The sequence below is a fragment of the Pteropus vampyrus genome, unplaced genomic scaffold (genome assembly GCF_000151845.1).
Source record: "Pteropus vampyrus isolate Shadow unplaced genomic scaffold, Pvam_2.0 Scaffold154, whole genome shotgun sequence".
Taxonomy (NCBI): Eukaryota; Metazoa; Chordata; class Mammalia; order Chiroptera; family Pteropodidae; genus Pteropus; species Pteropus vampyrus.
The window spans coordinates 192,611-205,392 of NW_011888935.1; the positions used below are offsets into that span (position 1 = coordinate 192,611).

Here is a 12,782-nt window from a genome sequence, read left to right on the forward strand (position 1 = left end):
ATTCTAATTGTTTTAAACAATTATTTTTCCAATATTTTAATAATTTAAAACTGTTTATTAAGAAAAATGTCAAACATACAAAAACAGAGAGAAAAAAATTAGTTTCCCTAGAAGCAAAAACTTTAAGAATGAAAAGGATCAGGGGGAGGGTGAAGTGGGTAAAGGGGATCAAATATATGGTAGCTGAAGGAAACTGGACTTTGGGTGGTGAACACACAATAGAATATACAGATGTCAAATGATAATGTACACCTGAAAATTATATGCTTGTATTAACCAATGTTATCCCAATAAACTTACTTTAAAAATAAATAAATAATTTTTTAAAAAACAGAATGAAAAGGGTCACATGGTTCTGTGATTTCGAAGGTAACAACACGTGAAAAGGACCGTGAGCCAGGTGACCTAGGGCCTTTCTCGGTCCTGTCATGACTGTATTCTCCACACTTTAAATGAAAGAAGAGCTCCAGCTGATGCCGCAAGGGCACTTCCAGGTTCCGTTTTAAGATGTATTTTAAGAGCATGAATCCTAAAGCTGTCTAAGTTTACGATACTACAATAGAAGAGATTAACGTACCTGTTGCCATCACTACCGCTATGAGCTAACATTTACTTCCACTTAACACGCACCAGGCATTCTGCTCAATTGTTTTACATGGATTAACACCTCATATAATCATCAGAGAATCCTATGAGGGAGATACACTGGATTATCTATTTCATACATGGGAAAACAGGCTTGCAGGAAAGGGAAATAATTTATCACAAGACATAGAGCTAGGAAGTGGTAGCGCCCTGACTTCAAATGACTTCAGAGTCCACGTTCTTTCCCTGTACACTGCTGGGGTCAGCCGTAAACACAGTGCATGTTGTTTTGTTGACATACTTACTTGGTTCTGTTTAGAAAAGCAGAATACGTAAGTTGTGTTGAAGTGTGACTTTCAATAATACTTTTTTCAGGGCCTCTCCAATCCGAATCTATTATAAACTGTCGTGTGGGCATAGCCAGTTCCTCTCAGGCCCCTGGGACTTCCCAGGGTCACTCCCAATGTATCCACACTGTCTTCTCGTCCTAAGATACTTGCTCCTCTCATGAAAAGTATGGGCCACTCTAGTCCACTGAAATAAAGATGTATATTCGAAGTTGTTCAACTCTAATTTCTCCAGGGAACTATTAATTCATATACAAGAAACATACCAACTCTGAATCTTAGGTAATACCCCTGAATTTGTATATACAAAATAGACTTAACCCTTGAACAACACTGGTTTAAACTGCACAGGTCAACTTATATGTGGATTTTTTTTCAATAAATATACAGTTGGTCTTCTGTATCCCCAGGTTTTATATCCACAGATTTGACAACCACAGATCGAGAGCAGTGGAACAGTATTTTCTATCTGTGGTTGGGAATCCACTATACAGAGAGCCAGCTTAAATTGTAACAGAATTTTTGACTCCATGGTGGTCGGTGCCCCTAACCCCTATGCTGTTCAAGGGACAACTGTACATCCAGAAAACCTCTCTCAGGTGACTGTAACGAATCTACTACCATAAAGAGAAGGAAAATACCAACTCCTGAAACTCCAGCTGCTGATCTGGGCTCATAATAAACTCCTGCCTTTTAAACTGACTGGCAACCAGCCAGTCTGAGTCGGGAACCTTGAGAACTTCATAACCACAAGCCCTAAAATTCTTTATAGAGAAATGGTTCTCAACCTCTAAAACGAAGGCATGGCAAAATTTCAAATGCTGCATTTTCCTAGATTTATATTTTAAAAATAAATAAAACACAGGGATTTATATTAATTTGCTACGGCTGATATGGACAAGTACCACAGAGGAGGTGAGAAATCTATCGTCTCACAATTCTGGAGGCTAGAGGTCTGAAACCAAAGTGCTGGCAGGGCTGGCTCCTCCCAAGCGCTGCTGAGAGAAGGTCCGCTCCGTTCACATGGTGTTCTCCCAGTACGTATCTGTGTCCAAATTTTCTGTTTTTATATGGACACCAATCACATTGGATTTGGGGCCCAGTATAACCTCATCTGAACTAATGACAATCACAATGACTATTTCCAAATAAGATGACATTCTAAGATACTAGAGGTTATGACTTCAACATAAGATTTGGGGTGTAGTGAGGCAGGGAGAGGCAATTCAAACCATAACAGGACTCGATTTAATTTAATTTTAAAACAAGTAACACATGATCTCACTTACATGAGGAATCTAAAGGACAAAATAAGCAAAACAGAAACAGACCCACGGGCTCAGGGAACAACAAGCCAGATGGTTGCCAGATGGGACGGGAGTTGTGGGGCAGGGTGAAAAAGGGGAAGGGATTAAGAAGTACAAATTGGTATTAAGAAAGTGGGGATATAATGTACAGCATAGGGAATATAGTCAATAATATGGTAATAACTATGTATAGTAGCAGGTGGGTACTAGACTAGTCAGGGAGAATCACTTTGTAAATTATATAAATATCTAACCACTACGTGTACACCTGAAACTAATATAAAATAATATGGATTGTCAACTGTCATTGAAAAATCAAAAAAGTGGGGGAAAAGTGGAGGAGAAAAGAGATTCACACTTCTAGGTACAAAACCAGCCAGTCGTGGGAATGTGGTGGGCAGCACAGAGAATATAGTTAATTAGATTGTGATAGTTGCACGTTGTCAAATGGTTGCCGGACTTGTCATGGTGATCACTTCTTTATGTATATAAATGTTGAATAACTACGGTGTACACCTGAAACTAATACAATATTAGTTTGGTATATTTTAATAAAAATCTACTCTAAATAATTTCTATAGCTTACGGTAATAAAGATTTACATATTCTACTTTCTTACAGTTGGCCCTCCACATCTGCGGGTTCCACATTCACAGATTTAACCAACTGTGGATGGAAAACATTTTTTTCCCTAATGTTACGCTGCTGCTGACGGGTACTAATAGACCTACAATGGTTGTGACAGGGTAGGTAGGTAGGTAGGTAGCTGAGCGGGAAGGAAAGGACCGGTGAAGGGTTAATGAGGCCCTGAGACCAGCTCAGCAGAACATCTACAACCAGGTGTCTGTCTGGCAGGCTTCTGGAGACTCCCTCCCTCCCCCAAGGTCAGAAACCAGATAGGCAGGCCAGAGGCTGGGCAGTGCCTGGCGCCTTCTCCACCCTCTTCCCACACCACCCCCACGGTGCCTGGGCAGTTAACTGCAGATGACCACTACGCGACCTTACTCTGGGGGAACTTGACTCATATAACTGAACATGATCCGCCCCTCGAGTCCAGATGCGCAGGCGCAGGACTGCCCACCCGCGGGCGGCCACTGCGCATGCCCACTGCGCATGTCCCGGCTGGGAGCGCGCGGGCCTGAGGGAGGCGCCCGGAACCGCGCCATTGGAGACGGGAGGCACAGGAGAACAAAGAAGCCCCATGACCCACGTGAACCCCCACCCTCAACTTCTCAGGGCCCCCAAGCCTCCATTGCGGTGCCCGCCCGGACTTCTCCCAAGGGCACTTTGCTTAATAAGTCACGTCTGCTTGCTACTTTTCGTCCACTGTCCTTCGTCCCCGAGCGTCGGACCTCCACGCCCATCTTTCCTGGGGGATCCAAGGACAGAGCCCCCACTCACACGATGCAGGCACCTGCTTTCTGGTAACAGGTCCATCTCACTGAACAGTTACAGACTTTATTATTCCCTAAACAATATAACAACTATTTACAGAGCATTTACATTGTATTAAGAATAATAAGTAACCTAGAAAAGATTTAAAGTGTTCGGGAGTATATGCCTAGGTTACATGCAAATATTACTCCACTTTGTATAAGGGACTTGAGCATCCTCTGATTTCGGTATCTGGGGGGAATCCTGGAACCAGTCCCCTATGGATACGAAAATGGCTCCATTTCTAAATTGAGATTAGGCGTTCTTCAAGTTTCTTTGCTGAAGACCACCAACCTTATTCACCTTGGTTTTTTCCTACATAATTTCAACCAGACCCCTTCCCAACATTTATTTAAAAGAACTTCAGGAAGGTCAGAGCTAGTCACAAAATGGCCAAGACATTCCTAATACTTAGCAATAAGATCTTTAAGACGTGACGGTGTTAACATTTCATTGATGCCCTAGCAAAAATATATTTCGTTTGGCTGGCTCCTTTAAAAAAAAAAATCCAAACAGCTCTCAAAACATCGCTTTTAAAAAATTAAGCATCTTCTCTCCATTACCTTTTATTTGCATCAGGGAACCTAAGTAAACTCTACCAATGATTACCAATCCTGACTATACACTGGGAAACATCTAAAAATATCAGTATATGACTCTACATGGACTCAAATAAACCAGACTATCAGGGGACGTTACCGGGCCTATTATTAAAGCTCTCAGGTGATTCCAATGTGCAGGGAGGGTTCAGAACCATTGCTCTGAAGAATTACAAGATTCAAAACTGCATTCTCTAAATTGTCAACTATGTCAATGTCTGAGATACTAGAAATCCAAAAAGACCAAACAGTTATTATTATTATATGAGATCTTTTGCTGTTTGGCAATTGCAGATTATTTTTCCATTTGTTTTTGGAAAAGAACCAAAATAAATCACAAATGATGGGTGGGAATAGAGAGGCAAGACTTCTTGGGATTAAAATCTGCCGAAGATCAGAGTTTTCAAAGCCTCAGTTTCTACACGCAAATTGAACTGTGGTCATAAACTTTCAACTGTTTTATAATTTTATTGAAGGGCTTAACGGCTCTAGAGAGAAAAATATATTTACCTGTTTCCTTTATTCATTTCAGGTAAATACAGGACAAGAGTTGAAAGCAATTAACAGTTTTTTTAGCAATAAAAATCAAAGCAAGTTTTAGCAGGAAAGAGAAACAGTTCCCCAAATTTCAACATCGTCCGCTATAAAGCTGCCGTGTGGTGTGGCTGACGACGTATGTGGCAAGACCGTCGAGTTGAGATGAGGAGGAACGTGGACATGTAAAGAGTACAGTGTCACTGCCCTGACTGGGTCTGCTTGTTTCCTCAGCATGCCACAGCCCAAAGCCCTAGGTGGGCATTTAAGAAACTGTGGATCATTATTCCAGCTCTATTAAGTACATTTATTCAACAGGTTAAAAAAGCAAAAGTACTTTCAAATATTCTCTAATGGCGGAGTTCAATCTGGTATGTGGTGATTGTGAAACATCCTGCCAATGTCCCCTATGAAATAGCTTAAAACGAAATGGCTATCACATGTTTTCCTGAAGAGCAGGTTAAAAACAGTCTAAAAATTTCCCCAATGTAGATATCCCTTTTTTTTAAAGATAGGCATAAAAGGAGCATACTTCCAAGTAGTTTTCACCATCTTTTTGCCGTATAGTAGAGGCCTTACTCCTCCCATAATCTTCAATAGCCCACTCCAAGGCCACCCCAATGAACATACAAACTAAACACAGTGCACGTGCTATGAAAACACATCTTCAGAACAAATTCCTGTGCCCTCTCTTCCAATCAGAATACTGCCCTGAAGCCTCGTCTTATGAAGACATTGCTTCATAATGAGTTCCTTCACCTGTGATTTAAAAAACAAATACCTTACTCTAGCAGGACACAATCTGACAATATTTACCACAAGGCAAGTGCAGTAGAAATATACAAGAGTTCAAAGGGGATGTAACAGTAAGCGCTCAGGCTCCAGAGACAGACTGACTTTAAACAGGCTGGACTGCACATGCCCTGGGTGTCTGAACTCTGGCAAATTACTCAGCCTGCCTAGGCTTTAGTTTTTGTGTCTATCTAATATAAGAATACTATCTTCTAAAGCTGTTTTAAGAATAAATAACATAAACATATCGTTTGTTATACCGTAAGGCATATAGTAAGCATTTAGTAAAATATTTTGATCAAAGTTCTTCAATATTTGATTTATATAAACACTTAAAACTTGGCTTAATACTTATATACAGATATATCATACTGTACATCTTAAATAATGTTATATATAAATTCTATCTCAATAAAACTGAGGGGGTGGAAACTTGGCCTAGTACAGTCTTACAATGACAGACGGTTCTTGTTTTTCAGAAAACCAGTGAATAAAACTTGACCATCTACTCTCAGAAACAACCATTTAGCTTCAACTAAAAGCAAAAGCTGGATACCTACGTATGTTTACTTTGTGCAGATTCATCAAACTGTATACTTATGATTTGTGCATATTTTTGTATTTGTTATACTTTCGTAAATAAAGTTTAAAACGCAGAGGTCCATCCGAGGAGAGAACAGAACCTCAGAATGTCTTCAGTTCACTGTTCTGCATGTAGTTCTCTCAGCTCTGAGCACGTTCTCGGGCAGAGGTGAAAACAAGCAGCTGAGGAGATGGGACTGCGACCAGATCACATACTACGCTGCTATTCCTTTGTTCACTCACATAAACCATAAGAAAATGTCTGGACACAGTACATCTAGATGGATACACGCACCCAGAATCGGGGCGACTGGCAAACAAAATAATTCAAAGTTAAAGTCATTTAAACGAGTTCCCATGATCTGTTTTTAAAGATTATTTTTGAGAATAGGTTAATATATGAACGTACTTATATTCCAAGAGTATACAACATTACTATCCCCTTGCCACATAGTTCCTGTCCCCAACAGCTGCACTGCAACCAATTTCCAGGTGCATCTTAAATGATTTCAGGAATTGCTGTAGCACATAAAACAAGCCAGGATTGAGCGATAGAGCGCCAAGGCTCAGCAAAATTTTTTTGAAGGGTTTTTCACAGCCAAATCCTCTACATAATACTCTGAAAATTCTGTCATTAAAACAGCTTTATTATCTACAAATGAGAAGCCTTCTATTGATTGACTGAAGTGCTTGATGGGAGCTTATCCCTTCTGGCCATTGTTTTAAAAGAAAAATGAAAAGCCATCGGGCAGCAAAGTCTCTGTAGCTACAACACGACGGTCTAACTTGTAAAACATAGTTTTCTTGACTAAAAACGTAGTTCATGAACCTAGATTTAAAAAAATTTAATACGCAAATGTATTTGAGAGAAAATGAAAATCCTACTTAACCCAGTTATAATCACTATAAAAGGCAATTTACTTTCTATTCTTCTAGATAATCTATTCCTTTCCAGATTCCTTTCATTTTATATCTCCCCTAGCATCATGGTAAAGAGTTCGGGCTTTCTTGAGTCAAAGACTCAATTCCACTAGAGGTGCTGTCACCTTCCAGTTGTGTTTCTGAGCAACACTCATCCCTTCATTCAACCTCTGAGATTCCTCCACATAAAGCCTTTCCTTATTCATAAAAGATAATAAAAACTGTCATACGCTACAGGGTTACTGTGGGGATCAAAAGGGAAAATACATTTCACCTACAGGACCTGGGCAAAGGTAAGAGGCAATAAATATTAGCTCGTACTTAAACAACATATCCATTTTGAGGTTAGCCTATTGTTCGTGCATGTGCACGCATTTTGCCAAGTTTTAGTGTGAGTGTTACGTTGGCTTTTTACACACACACACACAAACACACTGTGTTAGAGCTAGAGTTGAAAAAGTTTTATTTCTGTTGGCTCCAGAAGAAATAAGTGTTTCTGAAGAAGCCTAGTTTCTCTCTTGGACAGAAAGGTCCAGGTGAAATGGTCTTCTCTCTAGACTTTCCAGAGGTAGTGTTTGAAATTCCATTGTAAATCCCTGAGGAGCTGGTTTAGCTAAATCTAATCCCAGTTTAGGTCTTTCATGACAACTGGCCTCCTTTAGTCTTTGCCCAGATTTTTCTTTTTTGAGCCGGGATAAATTACAACTTGGCTATGGATTTCAAAAAGTAAAATAATCACTGAAAACAATCTTAATTTTGTTATTAAAATGCTTACTTTAAAAGTTTAATACATCGATTTTGAGTGTGTGTGTGTCTGTGTGTGTGTGTGTGTGTATGGCTAAGTGTGAACAGAATCAGTTAACAGGTAAAAAAAAAAAAACAGGGAGATTTTGGGAGGTATAGTAGATTTTAACCAGGTTTAAATGTTTACTTATAAACTAACTAGATAACATCACAGCAGTCACCATCAGATTGATAGTTTTTACATATGCAAATTCTACATACAAATATTTAAGTAAAATCATAATTAAAGAGGCAACTCCTACTTCTAAAACATGAGCTTTGACAAGAATCCTATACGATATGTACAAATCGTAGAATGAAATGAGGCAAGGCATTCCTGAATATAGGCAGTTACGCTGCAATAAAGCCTTTTCCAAAACGGAAAAGTCACATTGGCTATCTGATCATAGGTAATGACAGAAACTAGTCATTCCAAAAAAATCGAACAGCTCCAAGTCAAACTACATCAAAAGAAAAAACATGTTATAATGTTAAAGGAGAGTATTCCCCCACAGAATAAATCTGTCAGATTTTTAAAATCTTGATTGACAAGTTTATTGGCTTATTCAAACACCAAGCTAGTCATTCTCAAATATCAAAGAAAAAAATAAGAAAATATTAGGGGAAAAAGAAGCCGGATGAATTTCTCTCACAGGTACCCAAGTCATACAATTTGCCTTCATTACCTTACTTAATCAAAACAACTGAGTAATATATAGAGTACAAAGTGGAACACAAAACACTTTTAACACATTTTTTTTTTTTTATTTAACATGTCATTAATACAGTAACTGCCACATTTATTGACTACTTCCTTTGTACTAGGCTCTTGCTAAAGCTTTACATAAATGTTTACTGCTTGTAACCTTGGGAAGGAATTCTTTCATTTTTGGTGGATGAAATCAAAACTCAGTGGAATTTAAAAACTTGTATGAATTCACAAAGTTATTAAGTGGCAGTACCTAGTTCCCAAGCTGACATTGTCAATGCCACATCACACAGACTCTTATTTGACAAGAAATATCAATTTTCAGAATATTATGTTGAAGCTGTAAGGAGTTGATCTAGATGTACACAGATTAATCACTCTTTTAAAAACCGTCTCCCAGGTTAATCTTTAATATCAAATTATTTCTGAATGTGCTTACACGCTAGGGCTGGGGAGGGGTTATTTGAGCTTCACAGTAGCTTTCCTAAAGATGAGTGGAAGTTTTTCCTAAGTGTTCTTGTTTGGTTTTTTTGCCCATAGCAGGAAATAAAGTATAATGATGAGAGAAGTACACAAGTCATACAAAACCATCAAATATAGTAAATCTTTAAATAGTAGCCTAAAATATCACTTTTAAGAGGGAAATTCTCCTTCCCCAAAACTCCCCACAAGTCCCAGGCAACTTTCCTGTGGCCTGCCTCATATCTTCAGTGCTCAATGTCACATTAGGTGGAACCAAATGAAACAGATAAGCTCACAAATGTATTACCAGTCACTCCATTATAATTCTTATTTAAAAAAAAAAAAAGAATTGCCCTATTATCGAGAATTTTGGTTACTGTGTTTAAAAAAAGAAAATCCCACCTCTATGCTGCTAACTTCTTTAATATTAGGCATATTAGATTTACCAACATTATTAAGGGACCCACGTGTTAAATTCACATTCTAACAAACTATTAACCATCAGTTTTCTTTTTACTTCACTAAATCGAAGGACATTATTTTCATCGATATTTTCTAAATAGTGTTGAAGGTGACTCTGGCTTATGGTCAGTAGTAACGTGGTAACGCTATCTGTTTATATAACGGTTTATCCTTTATGTTTTGTGTAAGTGAAATGGAAAGGTGGCAAAAAATTTCAAGATCACACATCTAAACTGAGATGCATCAAAGAGGTATTAATTTCTTCACCCAGCGAGGCTGCTCTAGGTGATCGACTTTATAGGAGAACAGAGGTTGCTAACGCTATCCCCAACAAAAAATTGAGCAACACAAACGTTATTTTAAAAAGTAGCATGTTGGGGAAATAGATAAATACAAATATTGATTCCCTTCTCTGAGCCTCACTTTACTCTTCCAGAACGCGAGAATTAGAGTACCTACTTCACACGACTGTTGTTAAGAATTAACTAGGAAAATCCTTACAAAGCGCACGGCACAGTGTGTGGGACATTAAGCTCAGTAAACACCCAGTCACTAAAACTCATCCCTTAACGTTTCTGGAGCTCTTCGGGGCCATGTCCTACCCTATGCAATGGCTCATCTCCGTTCTTTTCTAAGAGGCTGTCACGGGGCCTCTGAGAGGTGGCTCTGCAAAAGATGGTAATAAAAAGTTCCCAGGGCTCCCCTCACCTGCTCCTCCTTCCTAATAACCATCGGCTTCCTTGCTGCCAACAGCTGGCAGGGAGATGAGCCAGGCCAAACGCTAGGCCATAGGCGGGGTGATCTCTCCATACGACCCCAAGAGAGCCTCAGGCCTCAGGCCAAGTCGGCTGTTCCCCAGAGATAATCAGGCTTGTGCCGGGGTCTCTATGGCATAACTCCTTTGATGAAGGCTCTTCCAGAAATACAGAAAAGAAACAACTGGCTTCTGTATGTTAGTGTTACAGATGGCCAAACTTACAAGGGATCCGATAAACCTGATCTGTCAAGATTAAAAAAGAGAGCAACTGGAACGGGCAGAGTGGCCGCACAACCCAAAAATGTGTGAAATAACAGAATCCGCGGTGTCCAAGCCCAGGTTAGCCGCCCTGCCCCACCATCCCGTCTCCGCCTGCCGGGTGCTGTCAAATCACACACAGAAGACTATCAGCTCATTCCTCCTACTCTAGTTCTGAGGTACGCTTAACCCCTGACCTGACGGAATTTTACCCTTCCGGCTGAAAATTGGCAGGTTGGTGTGATCTACAGTCTTATGCACATTCTCTCCGTCTGCGGAAGACAGCCTCATTCTCAAGATGCAACCATGTCAAAAATTCCCACTGCAATTTGAAGGAGTCTCCCAAGAAACAGGAAGGCTCCACATGGAAGTTAGTTTTCCTGATTTTTTTTGGGGGGGTGGGGAGGGGGAATAATTTAAATCTACAACAGACAGAAAAATAAAAGCGTCCATGTGCTTACCAACCAGATTTAAAAAAAGTGATCACTGTCATTTAATGAATTATACTTATTTATAATGTCAATGATAATTTTTAAGTTATTTTAAGGTGTTTTCACCAAACATATAGAATGGAACAGTTGTAAATACGTATCAGAAAGAAGACTCCATGAATATTTGTTTCTGGTCTTGGAACATGGTGACATGGCCACGCTGCCCACACACTAAGTGAGAATGTGGACAAATAGGTCCCAGAAAAATGTATACTGTAGTCAAGAGAGTCGTGGAGCAGGATATCCATTCTCACCATTCAAAAGTCTTCTGATATGATAAGGGCCATAACTAAGCACACATATATCCCACGTCATTTTACCAACAGAAGAGGAAGAAGAAAAATCTTTAAGAAGACTCAACCAAATCTATTATAAATGATGTTAAATGTCTTGGGAGATCTTAAAGCGGGAGGAGGCATTCCCTGTCTACAAGTAGTTTAGCACTTATCTGGGGGAATCAGTAATGGGTATATGAAAATTTCACATGGCAAATGTGTGACAGTGACAATAAGTGATATAGGAATAAGAGGATAAAGCTGTTAATTCCCGAAGGGATGACTTTTGGATAAATTCCTGAAATAAGTACGTTTTGTCCTAAGATCCTGAAAGACAATTACAACTTAAACGGCTATGAATGTGGGAGATCAGACAGGGGGAAAGAAGGTATTTGAGAAAACTCCACAGACTGGCAAAATCGATGCAGTATAAAAAAAATAGAGCACAAGACAGACACTATGAAAAGTGTCTAAGCACAGGTTAAGGTGTCTACATTGATTATACAGTCAAGAGCAATCCAACAAGAGTGTTGGTGCATTCTACTGTTCTGGAACACTTCCCCTTCTTCGTCTGCCAGATAAACTGGATGTTCCCTCAAGATCCAGTTCAGATGTAATTTCCCAAAGTTGCAATTCAGTCAAGGGCTCCATTCCGTGTCCACAGCACTCTGGGCTCACCTGTGTTACACTGAGCAGTGATTCCCAAACACCGCATGAGAATTACTGGGCATCTTGTTAAAAAGACAGTAAGGCACTGTTTACCTGTTAGCCTCTCCCTCTAGGAATCAGGGGTCAGAGCAAGCCGATTTACACCCTAATAAGGGATGTCGTAAGACCACCTTCCTATATTCCGTAAAAATATTTGTCTCACTTTGCCAAGCATGTCACCAAGCTTCTCCCTAGTGAACTAAGTCTGTTGAGCATAAATATGATTTGCTAAGTTCTACTTTTAGAACTAATAAAAATATGACATATCAGAATTATAAGTGATATATCAAATGATATACTAATATATAAAAATTTAAGAAGCACTAAACTAACCCATCGTTTTTCATTAAATTAAAATTCTGGAATATTTGAGCATATATGTGGTCAAGTTTCCTTCTCGCTAGAAACTTTCATCCACAGCCTTCAGCTTTCTTCTTATGCTCATATATTCACCAGGCAAACATACCTGTTTGATAAGGTCAAATTGAGGCACCATCAAGTTTAAGTTTACTGCGATTCAATACTGACGGCGTTGCTGTCCCACCGAAGTGCCTCGCTTTCAGCTACAAATATTCCCAGTCTGGGACAAAAAAACAAACAAACAAGACAACGACGACGAAAACTCCCAGTCTGGAACAGACAGCAAGCAGAGACTTTAGGTGGCTGGTCAGCACCAACAATGACATCTCCTTTCCAGCCTCTCCTGCCCCATTCCTGCCCACGCGAGTTCTTCCTCGCCATTTTGAAGTGTAAGAACTGATATAAGGGGAAAGGAT

The 12,782-nt window shown here is 39.5% G+C and overlaps 1 protein-coding gene across 1 annotated transcript in view; it reads right to left on the reverse strand.

Moving 5' to 3' along the window:
• The window catches only part of ELF1 (E74 like ETS transcription factor 1), a 45,978-nt gene that overhangs the window by 28,442 nt on the left and 4,754 nt on the right, over positions 1-12,782 (reverse strand). The gene's annotated exons all lie outside the window — the stretch shown is intronic.